At 42.9% G+C, this 20667-nt stretch overlaps 1 long non-coding RNA gene across 2 annotated transcripts in view; it reads right to left on the reverse strand.

The window, feature by feature from the left end:
* LOC136372319 (uncharacterized) overlaps positions 1–19140 on the reverse strand; it is a 679386-nt gene extending 660246 nt beyond the window's left edge. The window contains exon 1 of one of the 2 annotated variants that reach the window (XR_010745468.1): positions 19060–19140. This is a non-coding gene — a long non-coding RNA (uncharacterized lncRNA). Of the gene's footprint in view, positions 1–19053 lie in introns of both variants that reach the window. The other variant, XR_010745467.1, reaches the window with a different exon arrangement.
* Between the last annotated feature and the right edge of the window lie 1527 nt (positions 19141–20667).

The following is a 20667-nucleotide window of genomic DNA, read 5'->3' on the forward strand; positions in this document are numbered from 1 at the left end:
GAATTAGCAGGGAATTATGGAATGGTTTGGGTTGGAAGAGAGTTTAAAGAACATCCAGTTCCAATCCCCCTTCCACAGGCAGGGGATCTGCCACTAAAAGTCTTGTATATCATTAGGGAGAAGTGTAAGCAAACCCTTTTCTTCCCAGAATATTCCCAGGCTTTGCCAGCAGCTCACCTTTTGGGACAGATCCCAGCTGCTCTTTCCAAAACAGATGCTCTCTCTGTCCCTTCTTCTCCTTCTCCCAAATTCCCCTATCAGTGCCCTCTTCCCTTTTCCCAATTCCCACCAGATTTCATCCCGTGCTCCCTTTGGAGCCAAGCCAGATGCTCTGGGTGCTCTTTGGAGCTGGAATCTGAGTTTTTTGGAAGTTCTGACACCCTCCCGGCTTCCCCACACGGATGAACCTGCGGCTTCCACTGATTTTTGGGAGCTCATTTCCTGCCCGACACAGCCATCAGCTGGCTGGATTTAAAATGACAGCGAGACTCAAGAGCCATTCCCAAACATTCCGGATTCTGCAGCTGGGATTTCTCTCTGGGGAGCAGAGCATCATCACCTGAAGGAGCTGTGTCCTCATACGGTGGCTCTTTGCTCAGCAAAGGTGAAGCTGCTCCAGGAATGTTGTGGAGATTTCAAGCACAGGGATTTTTAAGTTCCAGGGAAGATTCCCGGAGGTTTTAAACACAGCAGATTAATAGATTTGAATGGGAAAGCTTTTTACTGACCGGGCTGTTTGTTCCCAATCCAACACTGGAAAACCTGGGAAAACAAACCTTTACCTGCTGAAGAAATGCAATATCTCTCTTTCCTCATACATCTCCTGGTTTTGCCTACTCAGGAAGGTTTCCCAAGCAAAACTTTTCCCAGTGGATTGCTCCTGTTGGAGTGGGACACGGCAGCTCCTATCACAGGAACCAAAACTTTGGATAAGCCAAATCAATCCTGCTTCAGGAAGGACTCACAGCTGAAAATTGTTCATAACACAGAAAATACCTTCTTTCTCAGCTTCCTACCCTTACCTGCCTCGCTTTCCCCCCCTCTTTTCCCATTCCCGGTGTCCAGATTCCCCAGGGAAGCTGTGGAGCCACCGTCCTTGGAATTATTCATGGACAAGTTAGTGTGGCTCTTCATGATGTACTTGAGTGGGGGTGGAGGTGTTTGGTCAAAAGTTGGGCTGGATGTTCTTGGAGATCTTTTTCCAATATCAATGATTCCATGATTCCATGATCCATAGGGGGTGGAAGAATGCCAAACATCTCCAGCTCCAGGGATATTCCAGCCTCTTTAGATGCTTCATGAGGGAGTGGGTTTTTAATCCTCAGAGATTTGCAAATAATAAAAACCTCAAAAGCACCAAAGGATGCCATCACTGCTTGTGCACATTGGCCTCTGCTGATTTCATCTCAGACCCCAGTATGGAATTTTCCCTTTTTCCCTCCCTTTCCAGCAATTTCTGCTCATCTCTTTGAGCAAGCTCAGCACCTGCAACCATCAGAGCCAAGATTTTCCAGTTTTCATGCCTATCACATTATTCAGAGGTTTTATCTCTATCTTCTATTTTTTTTTCCTCTTCCCTCTTCAGTCCTCCACATTCAGCTCACTGGAGGTTTCTGACCTCTCAAGGTGCTATTGAGCTGCTTGGTTTTCTCTCCAGACATTTCTCTTTCTCACCACTTGAAATTCAAGTCCATTATTATGCAAAAAAAAAAAAAAAAAAAAAAAAGATCTTCGATCCTCACAGTCAAGGTGAGCTCCAGGATAAAAACTTCCACACCCCCAAGGAAGTTACACCTGGGCGTGTGATTCCTCTGTGTCATTCCTTCCGATTTCGTGTGAAGCACTTTTTATTGTTTAATAGGGCAAATACATACATAAAACAAAAGACTTTATATTTATTGTCAATATAAATTTATGCAGAGCCAAGTATTGGCTTAAATTAAATGACAACACTTCCCATTCAGAATTCATCCAGCCTAGACAAACAAAATACCAATATATGAAGAAAAAACCTTGTAAGATTGATAAAGACAGAAGAATGATGACTTTAAAGTGGATTTTCCTACTTTAAATGCATAGGTTACATTTTCTTTATGCAGTCTTTAAATAATTCATTAGTCCCCAAGACAGTTTTATTAAGTCTGGGAGTATTCCTCTGGAATCCCAAGTAGCTGTAACTTCTCTGAAGCTTATGGGACCAGGCAGTTGGAATGCTAAAACATACTTGGAATGAAATAGTCAGACATTGGTGCTGGGAGATTGTATTTTGTCGGACTGGAGCTACTCTTTATTCTCTGAGATCCCAGATCCCAGATCAAGAGCAATCTATGGAGCTGATCAGCATAGATCCATCAAAACCCAGGAGCTTTTCCAGCTTTTTTCCTACCCAGCAGAGCAGCAGTTGTCACTCGTAAGGACCTCAGGGGTTGATCTGAGAAACCATCAAGTTTTGATTTTTATATTTTATTTTTTTAATGGCTCATAGAATTGGGTTTTAAGGGATTTTAAAGATCATCCAATTCCACCCCACTGCCATGGGCAGGGATACCTTCCACTAGGCCAGGTTGCTCCCAAACTCATCCAACTTGGCCTTTGGAAACTTCCTGAGGTGGTACAGCCACAACTTCTCTGGGAAATTTCTTCCAGTGCCTTATCATTAGGATTTCTTCCCAACATCCAGTCTAAACCTGCCCTCTGTCGATTTGAAGAAATTTCTCCTTGTTCTGTCACTAGACGTTCTTATCCAAAGTCCTTCTCCAGCCTTCAGGCCCCCTTTAGGCAATGGAAGGTGCCATAAAGTGTCCCAAAAAGTCTCCAGTTTGGGGTCCTGAGCAACCTGGTCCAATGGAATTGTTTGGAACTGGATGATTTTGAAGGTTCCCTCCCAGCAAAACCATTCTGTGATCCTGTGATCCTGAAAAAGCTGGAAACTGAATCCACTCTGTATTTACAGGACACTCAAAATCTGTAACACAGACTGTTCTCCAAACTTCATAAATTCCAAAGATTGTGTCAACTAATTAACAGAACTCTGCTCTGTCTTCCCTCCCTGTTGCTGCATCCTAAGTGGAAATCAAACAGCAATATTTGTAATTGTTTGACATTAAATGAGAGGAAACCAAAGCATTGATATATGTATTTATAAAGCAACATTTGTAGGGCGAGGACGACTCCCCACAGTGCAGCTCCCTGGATATTCCCTGAATCCTGCTGGAGAGGAGCATCCCAGCAAATCTCACTTGTTATTACACTCAGGTCCGCCACTCCCACAACCTTATCATGTTCCACACCACTTATCTCCCCTGACTGACACTATCAGGCACGGCAGTAAGTGGCTTAACTCCATGTTCCCGCTCGTAGGAAAATCAGGAAAATCAGTGGGAAGTTGTGCACAAAGCCCTGCATTCATTAACCCCTGCCCGAGCAGAGGGTAGCATTCCTCGGGCTGGGGAGATCAGCTCTTCCCCATAAATTTTACATTCCCTTTGCCGGTTGAAACAGATAAAAAGAGATTTCCAAACTGGAGAAAATTTCGGAGGTTCGTATCACTTCAGCTGCCTATCAGATCATTCCTTGGCTCTCTTTCACAGTTAACAAAAACCAGGCAATTTTCTGGTCTAGTTCACTTGGTCTCCTCTAAAATCTCTGTTAGGAACAGACAATTTCTGTTCTAAAGGCTCTTGACCCTTTAATCTGCTCCTGCCACAATATTGAATTAAACTGATCCCCTCATTTTTCAAGGAAACCGTGTGTTTTGTTTAATGATTCCACCCTGCTGAAAATAATACTCCAACATGAAAAAAGTCTGAAAGACACAGCCAGTGTAGGCAGGTTATGTCTCAAGAGAAAATTACAATAATAGTAATATTTTTTTAATTATTGTAATTTTTAAATTACCATAATATTTAAATTATTGAAATATTTAAATTATTTCTGGCAGGATCCCAGACCCACTGAGAGGCCGTGCATCCCTAAGGGAACACTGGAACTGGAACAAGGTACCTGCAAAGAAGCTAAAAGTAGAAAAAAAAAAAAAAAAAAAGAAGTATAATTGCAGAATATTCAGCTGTGTGATTTATCAGTTTGTTCTATTTGTAGGTTGAAAGTTGTGGCACATGGATTTGTAAAGTGTGAGTCAGATAAGGAAATGGTTAATACCCATTTTAATCTTTTATTAGAGCCTTGAGGGTGAAATCAGCTGGAGGTTAAGGTATAGATGCATTGATATGAGGAATGTAAACTCCCACTCCTGTCACTGCTGGGTGACCTCAGTGGCGTTTGGGGGATTATGGAATCACTAAGTCTGGAGCAGATCTCCAAGATCATCAAGCCCAAACTTTGATTATCACCATACCCACCAAACCACATCACCCAGTGCCACATCTGCTCATTTTGAACACTTCCAAGGGTGACAACTCTGCTGCTTCCCTGGGGATCCTGTTCCAACGCCAGACCACTCTTCCAGTGAAGAATTTTATCCTAATATCCAAAATGAACTTTCCTTGGTGCAGCTTGAGGCCATTACCTCTCCTGTCCCTTGTTCTCTGGGAACAAATCCTGACCCCCATCTGGCTCTCCCCTCCTGTCAGGGAGATATGGAGAGCCAGAAGGTTCTCCCCGAGCCTCATCAGAATTGCTCGATCCCTTCTATTGATGGATCTATAAAACTATAAAATTCAGGGCCTCAAATCCTGCTCTGTCCATTGGCTTTGTCAGGAATGTTTTCACTAAAATAATTTTTTAGGCCCATTGTTGGCTCATGTCACCCCTGTGAGTTGCTCCACTGATCCATTTCCCTCATGTCTTTGTTCAGCTCTATACTGATGCAGAACAAAAATCTTAGAAGCTTTGCCAATAGATTTGTCTCCTTTTTATCCATTTAAATAGAGGGGTTTAGTTTTCATGGCATGTCTTAATTAAGATAAAAGTGCTGATTTTGGTTAGCAGTCTTCCTTTGGGACACTGGCAATCTGAAGGGAGGAAATAATACTCTGGGATATTGAAAAGTAAAAACAAACCCATGCTGGAGTTCTAAAATTCTTAATTGTGCCAGGATAGTTTATTCCAAAGCCCTGAAATCATGCCATGAACCTTATCGCCTCCTGTACTCCCAGCTATTACTGGTAAATCATTGATGATCTTTATTTCCTCTTAGCTGGAACGCTGCTGCAATATAAATACAAACTCCTTATCTTATCCTGTTCATTTGGAAGTTTATTTGCTTGGTTTTTTACAGATGGTTTAATAACCATTTTGAATCCTAGTATGCAGCCTGTTGCTGCCTTTTTCCAGTGGTTTGCTTGGCTGAGTTTGGGATGCCAGGCACAGCAGGGTCACACAGAGTGAAAATCAAGTGTAAAAATACCTCAAGCAGCTCTGAGGGACTCGATGTTCCTGCACTGCTCCACCAACCAGCCATGCCACCACGAAATGAAAACCCTTCTCACTACACCTGAGTTAATTTGCCCACATCTGGGTTCATTACCTCGGACACAAACCAAACCACTGTGTCCCAGCCCTCTGCTGTTGAGGCTTTGTGCAGCTGTCACCCACACCAGGAGAAGAAAATTTGCTGCTGTAGTAAAGCATCCCCCAACCCCCGAATAAGCACCTCTGTATAAGGAAAGAGTTTCAGTTTATCTCCAGACATTATAGGAAGTTTAACTAGAACTTTCCACACCCCTCTGACAGTGATTGGCCTCTCCCTATTGGCAGCAAGCCAAATTGTCCCTCCTAAAGCATTCAGTATTTAGGAAGGAGCCCAAAGGAGGTAAGGGGATTTTTGGAGTGTTTTTAGCAGGGTGTCAGGAGTTTCCTTGGACACCTGTGAGCAGCTTTTTTTTTTTTGTTTTCCGTAACATTTGTTATTTTTCATTTATTAAACCTTTTACTTTCCAAAACACCTCTGAAGAGCAGCCTTTCTGAAATTAATTTTAGGGCAATCTGCAAGGGCTGGACCCTCAGAGATTGTTACATTTACACCTGGTTCATAACACTCTGGCCATGCACTAACCTGTATCAGGCTGTGAATGAGAAAATCAGGAAATCACAGAATGGTTATGTGTTTCCAACAAACCTGCAGGAGCAAATCCATCGTCCAAACAAGCACCACCACCATGCTCACCATTAAACCACCTCCTCAAATGCCACATCCACGTGGCTTTTGAATGCTTCCAGGGGTGGATATTCCACCACCTCACTGGGCAGGTGGTGGCATGCACCCCACACCCCCAGCAAGTGTTTCCATATAGAGAAAGTCTATATGGAAAGGTCTCTTTTCCAAAGACACAGAAAGGTCTTTGCTGTCCTGTCAGTAATTAGCTCAGTGCCAGCACAGAGGCATTGATTGGGCTTGGAAAGTGTAACTCAAAGCCTGTTGCTGATTTCATTGTGCCAGGGGCCAAATAGCCCGCCTGGATTATTGAGTACTAAAGAGAGAGAACAAAGGGGCTCAGCACATTTTCAGGGTGTTATAACAAATGTGTGGTGCTGGAGTCCAGGACATCCCCTTGGATAACCTGGGACCCGAGGAAGGGAATTTGAGCCCTGGACAGGGGCGTGTGGAGCCGGCCCAAGGGGCTCGGAGACCTTGGCACAGAGCCCAGGAAAACACCAGGTTTGATTTTAGTCCATGGGAGAGGCTTCTGACACAGAGAGAGGAATTGCAAACCACCATGATGTGAAAACAGTAGTTTAGCACAGTAGAAGACACAGAATTCAGTAGTTTTAGGGTTCATAAATAGAGGTAAATGGGGATAAGATAGTGGAATTTGGGTGGTACCTCATTTACTTCTCCTTCTTCCTCGTCCTCCGTCTTCCGGGGTGGTGATGGCACAAAGTAGTTAGAGTGGATTGGGTCAAAGTAGAAATGTCACTTTTAGTGTGGGCACTGGGCATTGGTACAAAACAGTAAATAACCGACACGTAGTTATCTGTATAAATGTTAGGGAACATCCCATCGTGGGGCAGTCGCCTCGTGTCCCAGCTGCTGTCCGGATCTCGGCTGGGAGCAGAGAAAATTCTGAGATATCAAATAATAAACAACACGAGAAACCTGAAAACAAACCTTGAATACTCTGCTTTTTTATACCAATGCAAATCAGGGCTTTTAGAGGGCCAAGGACTTTAAACAATCTAAATCTCGGGTGAGGAAACATTCCCCAAGATATGGGACCTGTCCTATACTGTGCTCAGCTTTGCTCTTGGAGTTTGTATTATTTTCTTTCCTTACTTAAACCTTTTTGATTTTTCAAGACATATCCGATAATGCCATCTAGCTAATTGATTTAAGCCATTGCTCTCTAAGGGCTGGACCCTCAGAGATATTGGGAGTCCCAACAGGCAGCCTGTTCCAAAGCTTTACAACCCTTCCCACGATGAAATTTTCCCTAACATCAAATCCCTTGACACAAATTGAGGCCATTTCCACTTGTTTTCTCAGAGCCTGACACCCATCCTGCTCCTCCCTCCTATCAGGGACTTTTGGTCCCCCCTGAGCCTCCTTTTCTCCAGGCTGAGCCCCTCTCCCAGCTCCTTCCCTAGTGCTCCAGACCCTTTCCCACCTCCATTCCCTTCCCTGGACACGCTACAGCCCTTCAATGTCTTTCTCATAGATGAGGGGCTCAGAACTGGACAAAAGATCTGAGGTGTATTTAAGTCTCCTAAAGAACTAATCTTCTTTCAGGTCTTCACCAAAAAAAAAAAAATGACGTCTCCCTACCTTTGCAGATGGGTATATTAAGGCTGTATTTATTGATATTTACTTTCTCCTAAACTTTTTCTCATCAAAATAAAAGGTTTTTTAGACAGAAAAAGAGTTATTTCTCTTTTCCCCTTGAAAACATATAGGAAGCAAAATGAATAATTTTCCCCCAATCACTTGCTAATTATATTTTGGCTCTGTTCAATTTTCTGTTACTCCTAAAGTAACAAGATTTATGAAAAAAAAAAAAAAAAAAAAAAAAAAAAAAAAAAAGCTTATTCTTCATCTTGTTTTATTCCTTGCCCTGAAAATACAACATATTTCCTGATGTCCTATCTCATCTACAAATCAGGGGTTTAAGTAGTGCTGCAGCAGTCTTGACATGAGATATTGATAATCCTGAATTATAAAACAAAGACTTAATTGCCTCTATAGAGATGGACACTTCCTCAGGATATATGGATTTTTGCCTGGCTGGGAGGCAGCACCATTGGCATTTTACCCATCTCCACTTTTTTTCCATTTTTCCTGGGAAAAGCAGGCAAGAGTCCATTTCTGGAAATTACAATATGATTTTTTTTTCCCCATGCTGTGAGCATCAAAAAAAAATAAAAATTATGTCCTTAACTACTCCAATTATCTTTTCCAGCAATTTCATTTTTCTCTGACATCATTCTGTTGGATCCACACTGTTCTCCAAAATGTCTCATTTATCCCTGGCGAACGGTTGTGGGATCGATGGATGATTCATATTCCAGGCTGTAATTTCCTGTTGATTTTTAGTGACTCATTTGCATGCTAACTCAGCATCACTTCAAACTGGGCTGAAATGGGCTTATATTTGCACAATATTGGGTTGCACTTAATTTTCCTTAAGATTTGAAGAGGATAAATCATCCTGTTCACATTAATTTAATGGGATTTTTTTTGAAGAGACCAGAAAAAGGTATAGTGGGTATTTACCCTATACTTGTGTTCCTACTGACAATTCCTGTCCCTTTTCCCACTCTGTTCCCTGTGAAGCCAACAATTCCCATTCTCCAGTACTTATTTAACAGGAAGGATGTGAGAAAATGGGAGTATTATGGGTTTTTAGTTTAACAAAGGTGTAAAAAACAGCAATTCACTGAAATTGAATCAAGACAGAACTTGTTAAAAATAAAAGCAAAAGGTCAAAGCATATAAAGTTTGAAAGCATGAGTTTTAAAAGCATGAGTTTATTTATGGCCATGAATAAATATGTCCATTGATTCTTTATGTTTGGGATCACAAAATCATGGAATGGTGTGGGTTGGAAGCAACCTTAAAGATCACCCACTTCTAACCCCATCCAACACCTTCCACTATCCCAGGTTGCTCCAAACCCCATCCAAACTGGCCTTGAACATTCCCAAGGATGAGGAATCTACAAGCTCTCTGGACTCTTCCACAATTTTCCAAATCTCCTGAATAATATAGTCAAATCTGAATATTTCACTGGAAGTTAAATCTAACTGGAAGTTAAATTTCCAGTTCAGAACTGGAAAGAGGACACTCAATAGTTGTGTTTTTTGTAAAGAAATTTGTTACTCAACAGGAGTTGGCCATGAATAAAGTGAGGCAGGGTAGATCTACTTTTACATTATAAAATCTCCCTATTTCTTCATTATATTTGAGTTTTTCTAACCAGTGAGATTTCCAAACACATTCCCTAGCTCATGAAAACCAAGATGTATTTGATTCACGGTCACATCTATCCATTATTTTCCCTTCCAAATGGATCTTTCGGGTGCCAAATAAACCACTCGGCTCCTTGCCTCAGTTTCCTCCCCACTAATATAACAAGATAAGACTTCTCCATCTCGTTTTGGATCATTAACATTCCACAAGCAGAAGAGATTGGTGTGAGATTCTTGCTGGTTTCCATCACCTCGCACAGGAATCACTTTTGGGTTCATCACTGTTGCTCCTCTGTGTGTTTGTGCCCTGTAGATGTGTTGTCCTTTCAAAAAGCCTCATTAATAACATTTTTGTCCCATCCATCACGGAAATTCTGTCAGCTGAGTGGAGCAGAGCTGCTGGTTTTAGCTCCTGGATCAATATTTTCCATCTATTAAGTTGGAGAAATGACCATTTCTACCACATGAGGTGATCTACACAAGGAGGGTGTTATTAATTAGCACTGCAATTAACACGGTTGAGCTGCCCATTACTAATTCTCACCCAGTGACAGCAGAAAAGGAGGAAAAAGTTGTGTAATTTGTGCCATTATCATCACATTTAACCTAAACAAGGCCATTCACCACCATGTCCTGCCCTGGCTGCTGCAGTCCCAAGAAATTCTACAATCCCATAATTTCCCAGGAATTCTAGAACTCCCGAATTTCCCTCCTACAGTTTTGCTTCCTTCAAATGCTTTTTCTTTTTACATCTTCTTCAGCACTCAGGCTTTGTTGCTGTGCTCATCCAAGAAGCTCCCACCCACTTCCCCAGAGCTGGATCCAAAATCCCAGAGAAAAGGATTCTGCAGCACCGGGGATTTACGTCAATGAGATGTGTCCCTGTAAATGAGGGCAGAATTAAAAATTAGGGTTAGCTGAACTTTGCACGGAACTTATAGAATATTTTTCAAGGATGAAGTGTATAAAGACCAGCTCCTCTTTGTAATTTTTATTTTTATTTTCATTTTATTTTTTAATTTATTTATTTAGTGTAAGCAGATGAGAAAAAAAAGATGCAAGAGCAGCAAAACAAAACACTTCATTAAGTTCTGGACAGTTTCCCCCCCTCTTTTTTCTTCTTCTGTTTTTCAAAACAGGGATTATTAAATAGAAAAGAGCAGTGTAACAACAGTAAGTGCAAGGCAAAGGTTCATTCTGTTTATTTTTCTCTGTAAATTCCTGGGCTTTGTGTAAATCAATTTTTTGTTCCCTTGGAACTTTAGTATATAGTAGAGTAGTTGTTTTTTTTTTTTTTTTTTTAATATATAAAATATATAAAAACTTCTCCCTTTGAGCTGGGTGTTTTTGTCAGCAAAAGGACTTGAGAGCAACAGAAAAGAAGACAACGAATCAAAGAATCATAGAATTATTAAGGTTGGATAAACCCTCCGAGAACATCAAGTCCTACCTTCAACCAAGCGCCACCATTCCCACTAAACCATAAGGTGAAATGCCAGGTCTACTCAATTTTGAACCACTTCCAAGGATGGTGACTCCACCATTCCCTGGGAAGCCTGTCCCATGCTTAACCACTCTTTCACTGAAAAAAATTATTCTTGATATTTAACCCAAACCTGGAGATCACCACGCAAATGTGATAAAGTTTGCAATGACCAAGGCAGCAAAGAGGAGAGGAAAGCACAACTTCCATGACTGGGTTGTGTCTCATCATTTATTTGGTTGAATGCTGGAGAAATTATTCCAGGCTGACCAGGAATGACTTCTTTACCTCCCTGAATTTCACAGGGAAATGATATCTCTTGTTTTTCTTTGTTTTTGTTGGCATTTGATGTATGTACGTTCCTCTCTGTACCCCTCCAAAAAACTCCAATTAATTCCCACCCAGCCTCCTGCACCTTGTTCCTCTCCCTCCTTTCCCATGGGAAAACTGTCACTATTTGGACAGTGCTGGTTTCTTTTCCATGGGGAATCTGCCCACCCAGCCGCCCCGCAAATCCACTGCAGGATGGAATTAGCCATTCCCTGTGTTATTTCCTTCTTCCATCCATGTTGGATAGAAATCAAAGCCTCCTTAGGGGTTAACATTCTTCCTCCTTCTCCCTTTTAGTTGGAGCCAGCTCCTTCCATGAGGTTTTTGCTTTAATGAGCCCTCTTTAACTCTGCACTGAAACTGAGGATCTCAGGTCTCATTAGTCTGGCTAATTAACCATTCTCCTCTCTCTGTCTGAGGTTCATCTAGGTACAGAGAATCTTGAGAAAATAACAACTACATTATCATGCAAACTCTTTGGAAAAAGGGAACCAAAGTCCCTGATGGAAAATAGGAGAAGCTTTTAAGTGTGTAGGCAGGACTGAATTCCATGATGATTCAGGAATTGCAAAAGCCGCCCCTCTCCACTTCCTAAAACCGGAGTTTTAAAAAAAGGATAAACCCCAGCGTGCTTGGAACTTGCATCAGCCTGGAGCTGGTGGGGGCAGCTGATCCTGTTGGGAGATTTGAAACAAAACAAAACAAAAATCAGGAAAGTAAAACTTCCTTCACAGTGCTCACTTAGTCTCTGGATTTCCTTGGGTGATAAGAACATTTTCATCCAACCAGTCACTTCAGAATATTCCTTCTTGATCTTGGAGAACAACACAATGGAGGCAAAGCAGAACTTCAAAAACAATTGGAGCATCACTCCTGACATGGGGAGATCTCACCACACTCCACAGGTCCCTGGAACAAGGTTGTGGTGAGGTGGGATCAGTCTCTTCTCCCGGGAAACAAGGGATAGGACAAGAGGAAACAGCCTCAAGTTGCACCAGAAAAGATTTAGATTGGATATTAGGGATTTTTTTTTTAGCTGAAAGGTTTGCAAATCATTGGAACAGGCTACCCAGGGCAGGGGTGGAATCACCTGGAGCTTGGAATTGTCCAAAAACCTGTGGATGTGGCACTTGAGGACATGGGTCAGTGGTGAAGAGGATGTGGTGAAGGTTGAAGGTTGGACTTCATGATCTTGAAGACTTTTTCCAACTGTAACCAGTCCATGATTCTCTTCTGTGATTCCATGAGCTGATCATACCATCAGTCGTCATATCCTAAAACCCCACAACTTTCATGTTCAGCCAAAAAAAAAAAAAATAGGAATAGAATTAAATTTAAGGATCTCAAGTGACCTTATTGTGGCTTTTCAGTACCTGAAGGGGCTCCAGAAGAGCTGGAGAGGGACTTTGGACACAGGGAATGGCTTCCCACTGCCAGAGGGCAGGGTAAGATGGGATATTAGGAAGAAATTCTTCCCTGTGAGGGTGGTGATGCCCTGGCAGAGGTTTCCCAGAGAAGCTGTGGCTGCCCCATCCCTGGAAGTGTCCAAGGCGAGGTTGGACAGAGCTTGGAATAACAAACATTTGACTTTCCCTTTTTTCACCAGGGTTCTTTGCATCTGAGGGGCCTTTAAGAAAGTTGCCTTTAGAAATGCAAAAATGTGTTTGACTCCTTGTGGCCTCCCATGTGAACGATGCTATTTACATAATTCCAAGCTTTTCAAAGGAATTATATAGGTTTTTGTCCACAGGGGCTCCTTTTGCTGGATAATGTCCCATGGTTATGTGGAATAGGGGTTAAATGATGTTTTTAAGCTCTCCTATGTCCCTTTTTGATGCAGATTCTCCATAAAAAGGTGAATTAACTGGATATTACCTATTATGTGCCAGGATGGGGTTGATTTTAAAGGAAAGGAGAGGATAATAATATGGAAAAGAACAAAGTGAACTAGACATAAGCACAGCTCCAGCCCTGAGATCCCCCTCCTGCGTCTCTCTTCCTTAGAATTGCTGCCTGTTGGGACCTGCTGGTGACTGCCCCAATTACCCCACAGTTTCCATTCCTTGGCTGAAGATCTCCATGCCAAGATGAAGATAAAAAAGTTTCTCCTTCAAAATAGTCTGGAATCTGCCTGTATTCCCAGTGTGATCCCAGCATTATGAGGTTTCTTATGTTCTTTTCTTGTGTTAGAGCTGGGATTAAGGCACTGGAGATGCAGCTTTCTTGTGTTCAGACTCGGTTGTTTATTCATACTTTGTCTAAAGTGCAGTCCCACAAGTTGTGAGCTCTAGCTAACAAGGTAGAAAATGGATGCACCTAACTCTTTCCAAGGCTTTCTTAAGCATAAACTATCCAATAATGAGACAACACCTATTTTATTTATACTTTTGACCCAATAATTGGCCACCAAAGGTCTGTAATGCAGACCTTTTCACCCAATTAGACAAAAACCACCCAAAATGAAGAAGAAGGTGAAAGAAGAACTTAGCCAACCCCCAAAATCCTCCATCTTGCTCCATATGTATATAGGTTTTTGTCTATGTACTAAAACCTTAAATTCTAAGTTTTCCACCCTGTGAGATCACACAATTCCATTCAAACCACACACCCACAACCCCAGTGGTATCACTCAATTTTGGGAGCCTGTTCCACGGCCTCAGGTCAAATGCAGTGCCTGCCTGAGGGTCAGTGCCTGTTAGCACACAAAGCCTGAAATTCTCAGCCTCCAGGGTTCCAACACAGTGCGGTGGTCAATCCCTGAAAAACCAAACATGTCCAAGGGAGATGGGCTGGGAAACCAGCATTACTCTGGAGACCTTCCCCTGTAGCCAATGAGACTCTCCTGCAACTTTGGGAAGCACAGGATCAGTTTTGGTGACTGAACACCAGCATTTCTCAATTCCCTGAGTTATCCCAAATGGATGCTGTGTGCTGGGACACACATCCCTGCAGGATGCAACTGTCCCCAACCACAGAGAGCCCCAAGTTCTGAGGTATCAGAAGGAAAAAGGAACCTTCTAGGCCACAATAAAGCCTCCCAAGGGTTGTAGCAGGACTTTCAGTGCCTGGCACGTTTGTGCCAGGATTTGCACTTTAGGAAACAAAGTTCCCAAGTATTTCCTGGAGGATGTAAAAGATAATCTGAGTTTTGCAGTCCTCCAGGTCTGACTCAGGACTGCTCTTGAGTTAATGTGAGGGCACATCACCTCCAACACTGCTCTAGGGCAGTCTAATATTTCCCAGATAATAGCCCTTAAATATTTTGTAGCTGATGTTTGCAGTCGAGGTCAGTGTCCTTGAACTTTTCTTTTTGGCTTACCCTCAAATTTCTACTTCAGAAAAATAGATGGACAGGCAGACTAAAAATCACTGCTCTAAGTGCCAAAGGAAGAGACAGGGTCATAGAGACATTTAATTATCAGAGAATTGAGTATCAGAGAATTGAATTATTCAGATAGAAAAAGACCTTTAAGAGCATCAAGGTCAAGCTGTGACCAATCCCCACCTTGTCACCAGCCCAGAACAGTGAGTACCATGTCCAGGCCTTCCTTGGACACCTCCAGGAATGAGAACTCCAAACCTCCCTGGGCAGCCCCTCCCAGTGCCTGACAACCCTTCCCAAGAAGGAATTCCTCCTGATGCCCAACCTGAATGTAATTTGGGGCCATTTCCTCACATCCTGTTCCTTGTTCCCTGTGAGCAGAGCCTGATCCCCACCTGGCTGCATCTTTCTCTCAGGGAGTTGTGGAGAGTGAGAAGGTGCCCACTGAACCTCCTTTTCTCCAGGATGAGCCCGTTTCCCATCTCCCTCAACCACTCCTGGTGCTCTAAACTCTTCTCCAGCTCTATTCCCTTCTCTGCACATGCTCTAACCCCTCAATGTCCTTCTTGTCATGTGGGGCTGGAATTGGACACGGCATTCAAGGTGCTTCAGCAGTGCCCAACACAGAGGGACAATCCCTGCCCTAGTCCCCTGGAATTCCTTTGATGGATTCCTTATGGCTCCCTTACTTTGCACTTACTTTCACCAGGAGCAGCTCTCTACTCTATGCAGCTTCACTGAATTCTGAACATGAAAAAAAAAAATCCTTTTTAAATTTTTTATTTTCCCAAAAGAGACCTGCAAGACAAAATTTTTAGAAACTCAGCAGAAATGAGGCATGATGCCATATCCTGAATTCTTCTCTTTTCCACCACGCCCTGGTGCATTTTCAAGGATTGCAGCTTTCCTTGCGCAGGGCAATGCCGTTCCATGACTGCGTCACTGTGATCACATTTTGAGCTAAAAAATCCCTCGAGCTGGGATTCACTCCTCCAGGTTTTGCATCAGAACTGCTCCCTCCCAGCTACCGAAATTATCGACACCTCTGTCATTCCTCAGGAGGGGGGATTTGTGCTTCATTTGTACACACTTCACTCTGTGCTGACAGATGTCTTTGGCTCCTTGGAGAATGCCTTTATGAAAAATGTCAGTGATATCAAAATAAGCCACAGGGATTTATTCACATGTTATCACTAGAAAAAGATATTCCTCCTCTGTCTTTTATTCCCTGCCTTACAGTAGCAATAATTTTCATATTCGCTTCAGTTTAAACATTGATTTTTGGTGACTGGGCTGTGCAGCTGCACAGGACATAGAGAACAGATCAGAACCTTCAGGTGGGTGATCTCTACATGAATAATTAAAGGTCAAACCTGCTGGGGGTGGAATCATGGAATGGTTTGGGTTGGAAGGGACCTTAAAGCCCATTTTATTCCAGCCCCTGCCATGGGCAGGGACATCTTCTACTATCCCAGGTTGCTCCAAGCCCCATCCAACCTAGCCTTGGACATTCCCAGGGGTGGGGCAGTCACAGCTTCTCTGGGCAGCCAATCCCAGTGTTTCACAGCCCTCTCAGTCAAGAATTCCTTTTTAACAGCTCAGATGGTTTTTGTCATGATCTGGACAGAGCACAGGGCAGGAGCTTTTCCCAGCAGGTGCAATGAGCAATGTTCCCTCTTTCTTGGGGATGGGAATTAGGGGTCACACCCCTGGATGTGATCCATGCTATATCAGGGGGCCCTGGAGCCCAAAAATCCTCCTCCCCCCAAAATGTGTTTTATTTATTCATCCCAATGTAGTGTGCATTTTTTAGGGCTGCATTTTCTATTGTCTCCAAAGTTTGCTCTTTGTTAGTGAAGTTTTAGTTTCTGTTCATGGTGCTCAAGGCCATGATGCCAATTCATTCAAAAATCATTTCCCAAAGTCATGGAAATGATGTCTTCCCTCTCTCTTGTAGCAAGATTTCTCCTTGAAAAAAAAAAAAAAGGGAGGCTCTTTACAGGAGCCTGGAGTGACAGGATAAGGGGGAATGGCTTCAAACTGACAGAGAGTAGGTTTAGAATGGACACTGGGAAAAATTCTGCCCTGTGAGGGTGGTGAGGCCCGGGCACAGGGTGCTCAGAGAAGCTGTGGCTGCCCCATCCCTGGAAATGCCCAAGGCCAGGTTGGATGGGGTTTGGGATACCATCCCAAACCTGGGATAGTGGAAAGAGCCTCTGCCCATGGCAGGGGGTGGAATTCCATGATCTTCGTGGTCCCTTCCTACCTAAACCACTCCATGATTCTTGGAAATGCACCAGAGTCCTCCCTCTTCAGAATTCTAGGGGTAAAATTAAAACAAAAACAAAACCAAAAAAAACCCACACAACCCCCCTCCCCAAAAAACCAGAACAAAACAAAACAAAAAACAAAATAAAACAAAACACACACAAAAAACAAACAAGCAAACAAAACAAACAAAAAACAAAAACAAAAAAAAAACACAAAAGAAACAAAACAAACAAACAAAAAAAACTACAAAAAAAAAAAAATACCCACCTTTAGAACTTCTTTGAGTAGAAGAATTCTGATTCTGTAATAACAGTTATGGTATTGCACCAAATTCCATAAATAATGTCTTTCAAGGTTTATTGCTCAGACACCTTAAAGGAGAAGATAAAATTGAAATTATCACATTACAGATGTTGCACAAAGAATGACTTTTCCTGTCTAACGTTAACAGGCAAATAAGATATATTTATGTTCATACATCACCAGTTTTGAACGGAATATATTATTATGCTAAAAGTGCCATAAAATAGCACAGCACACTTGGACTGGCAGTCATCCGTACCAGAAATGACATCCTAGAGCTTGGTCCCTAAACACAAAAATCTACAAGACTGTGAGAAATGGGAAAGGGTCAGAGTTAAGGTGACTGCACCTTGGTTAATTCCACAATTTCAATGCAACATCTGGCTTCCAAGCCTCCCTGTTTTTCTCAGTTCTTCACCCTTCAGAAATCACAATCTCCAAGATGATCTTGAGGAGATGACTCAGTCTGCTGGAAGCTGGAATCAGCGGATAAAATCCTGCAACTACTGAAAATAAATGCCAAAGCACACATCGCCTTTAAAAAAAGGCAAGGTTTCTGCCTTAAAATATTTTAGACTTGTTCGAAGACACAGTCTGAACTTGTCTCCTCTGGAAATTGTGATGGAAGGCAGATTCCAGAAACGCCTGAAAATAATTAAGAATTGTAGTAGCAGAGATTGGATTGTGTTGAAAGGGACTTTGGGGATAATTTAGTTCCAATCCCATTTTTTTTTGTTTGTTCCTGTCTAGAGACGAATGATCCAGCCTGAGTCTCTGGGACTGCAGATGTTAAATCTGATTAAAATCCTGTGCACGGGCAGGAAGGACCATCCTGTGTCCGAAAGTCCTTCCCACCACCTTGCAAAGCAGGGCAGGGAGTCAGGGGATGAATCCCACAGCGAAGTCAAATCCTACAGCCTGGGCCAAAATAGGTGAGCCAGTTCCCAGGTCAACATCAAAAGATTAATCCCTTTCCAGTTCTTTTAGGAAAATGGGAAATAATAAAAGGATTTTTTAAAAGGAAATAAAAAAGGTCTGAGCTCAACTAAAGCTCCCCAGCATCTGGAATCTTGCTGCCCTCCCTCACTCTCCAAAAGGCTCCGATTCCACTCCAGTGTTGCAAAAACTCATGCTCTCGTCTGTCACTAAAATTTTTGCAAGGGCATCCAGAGGAGAAATTCCCTCCTGTGCCCCTGGCACTGGAGGAGGAGCAGAGGCACAGATCCAGCAAAGCCACTGGATGTTGTTTGCAAGCACAGTCCTGTCCTGGGGTTCCCAGGACTCCGGGCACATCTGGGGGGCCCTGGTGTGATGAGGACTGCCACCAGGCACTCTGCTGCAAGCAGAGCAGTGTAGGCAGCCTGCTGTCCCAGGAAATGGAGTAAAACCTGGATTAACCAGGGCTCTGAAGGCACAACAAAACCTGGAGGCTCTCACCCGGGCCAAGGAAGGTGTTAATTAAACCCACACTGACTCCTGCTAAAGCCTCAGCAAGGTACAGGCAGAGCCTGTTCAAGGGCATTTTTTTCTCTCATTATTTACACAATTCATTGTATTTAAAGTCACTCTGTTGGCTCATTGTTTTGTTGGTTTTTTTGTTTGTTTTGTTGTTGTTGTTGATGTTGTTGTTGTTTTCATATTATTTCTGTCAAAAGGTAATTTATGGAATGAAGCTTGTAAGAGAAAGCCACAATCCCTGCTGAGACACCTTTTCTGAGGTTGGCTGTAGAAGGATTTTCACCCTCCAAAACTCTGGCACAGCAGTTTGGACAGAGAAGAAAATGCTGGATTTTGTTCACTGTGTCAGGCGTTGCCTTCCAGGTCATGGTTTACAGGAGATACAGGGGGAACTGGGAGAAAATTCCTAATTTTCTGCTCTTCAGCTGCCGCAAAAAGAGGGTCTGGAAGCACAAGAGGACTTATGAGGAATTTATCCCTATTCCTAGTTAAAAAAAAAAAAAAAAAAAAAAAAACAAAAAAAAACAAAAACAAAAAACAAACCAAACCAAACCAAAAAAAAAAAAAAAAAAAAAAAAAAAAAAAAAAAAAAAAAAAAAAAAAAAGAGGAAATAGGTTTGTGTTTAAAAATTAGGATTTTTTCTATTGTGTATCAATACTAATATTAGTATTGTGTTTGTATTAGGCTTTTAGTAACAGGACCAGGTGTTGGTGCTGCTCCAGGGTCAATCCCAGGATCAGTCCAGGCTGGAGATGAGCAGATGGAGCAGCCCTGGGGAAGACGACTTGGAGAGCTAGAGGGTGAGAGGCTGGACATGGCCCAGTCATGTGTGCTCCACCCCCAGAAATCCACACATGTCCTGGGTTCATCCCACAGTTTGGGCTGCAGGAGAGAGGGGAATTCTGTCCCCCACCTGCAGAGCTGCCCCAGCCCTGGGGCCCAGCACAGGAAGGAGCTGGAGCTGCTGGAGAGAGTCCAGAGGAGGCACCAGGATGATCAGAGGGATGGAGCAGCTCTGCTGTGAGGGAAGGCTGAGAGAATTGGGATTGCTCAGCCCAGAAAAGAGAAGCTTTGTGGCGACCTAATTGTGGCCTTCCAGTACCTGAAAAAGACAATAAGGAAGATGGAGAGGGATTATTTAGAAGAGCATAGAGTGCCAGTGATGTCTTAAGTTTTAGCTTTCAGATTCTGTGCTGCCCAGGGGTGCAGTTCTGAGCCTCACATTAAGTGTCAGCCAGCTCTCTCCACAGAGCAGGGAGACAAAACAAATCCTTTTCCTGCTGGAGACCAAGGACAACGAGTACAAATTTCAGGCCCAAAAGCACAAACAATGATGGACTGAAGAGACAAAACAGGAAGGATGAGACTTCATGACCTGAAGCTGTAATTGGACAATTAAACCCCAATATGTAAATGCATCAAAACTTATAAAAGTGTGAGACCTTGTGACCAGTGGTCCATTCCTTGTGACCATTTTAAGTCCACCTTGGGTGTAGCCCTGGCCAGGCTCTTGTCCTGTCCAAGGTGTACCCTTCAAATGCCTTTCAATAAATATCTACTTTATTCTCCAGCTCTGTTCAGTCTCTGTTCCAGATCAGCCTTCCTGAGGCATCACCAGGACAAGGGGGAATGGCTTCAAACTGACAGAAAATTGGTTTAGATTAGATATTTGGAAAATACCTTCCCTGTGAGGGTGCTGAGGTCCTGGAACAGGTTTCCTAGAGAAGCTACAGCTGCCCCATCTCTGGAAGTGTTCCAGGCCAGGTTGGACAGGCCTTAGAGCAACCTGGGATAGTGGAAGGTGTTGGAATGGGATGATTTTAAGATCCCTTCCAACCCAGACCATTCTCTGATTCTGTCATATGGATATAGATAGATGTAGCTATAGATACTGATCTATATGGTATAGATAGAGATGCTCACAGGGATCTAAATATATGTACTGTGAAAAGGAGAGAACTGTTCTTAGTCACACCATCCTGGCACGGAGCTGTTCACACCAGGATTTGTGTGACTGGTAATTTCTTTCATGCAAGGAAGGAGACTTTGCCCTGCAGGCCCAACCTGCTGTCACACCACAGAGTCATCAAAACAACCCTGAGATTCCCACCTTCATCCCCAAAATTAGCCAAAATTGTC

The sequence above is a fragment of the Sylvia atricapilla genome, chromosome 1, assembly GCF_009819655.1.
Source record: "Sylvia atricapilla isolate bSylAtr1 chromosome 1, bSylAtr1.pri, whole genome shotgun sequence".
Lineage (NCBI taxonomy): Eukaryota > Metazoa > Chordata > Aves > Passeriformes > Sylviidae > Sylvia > Sylvia atricapilla.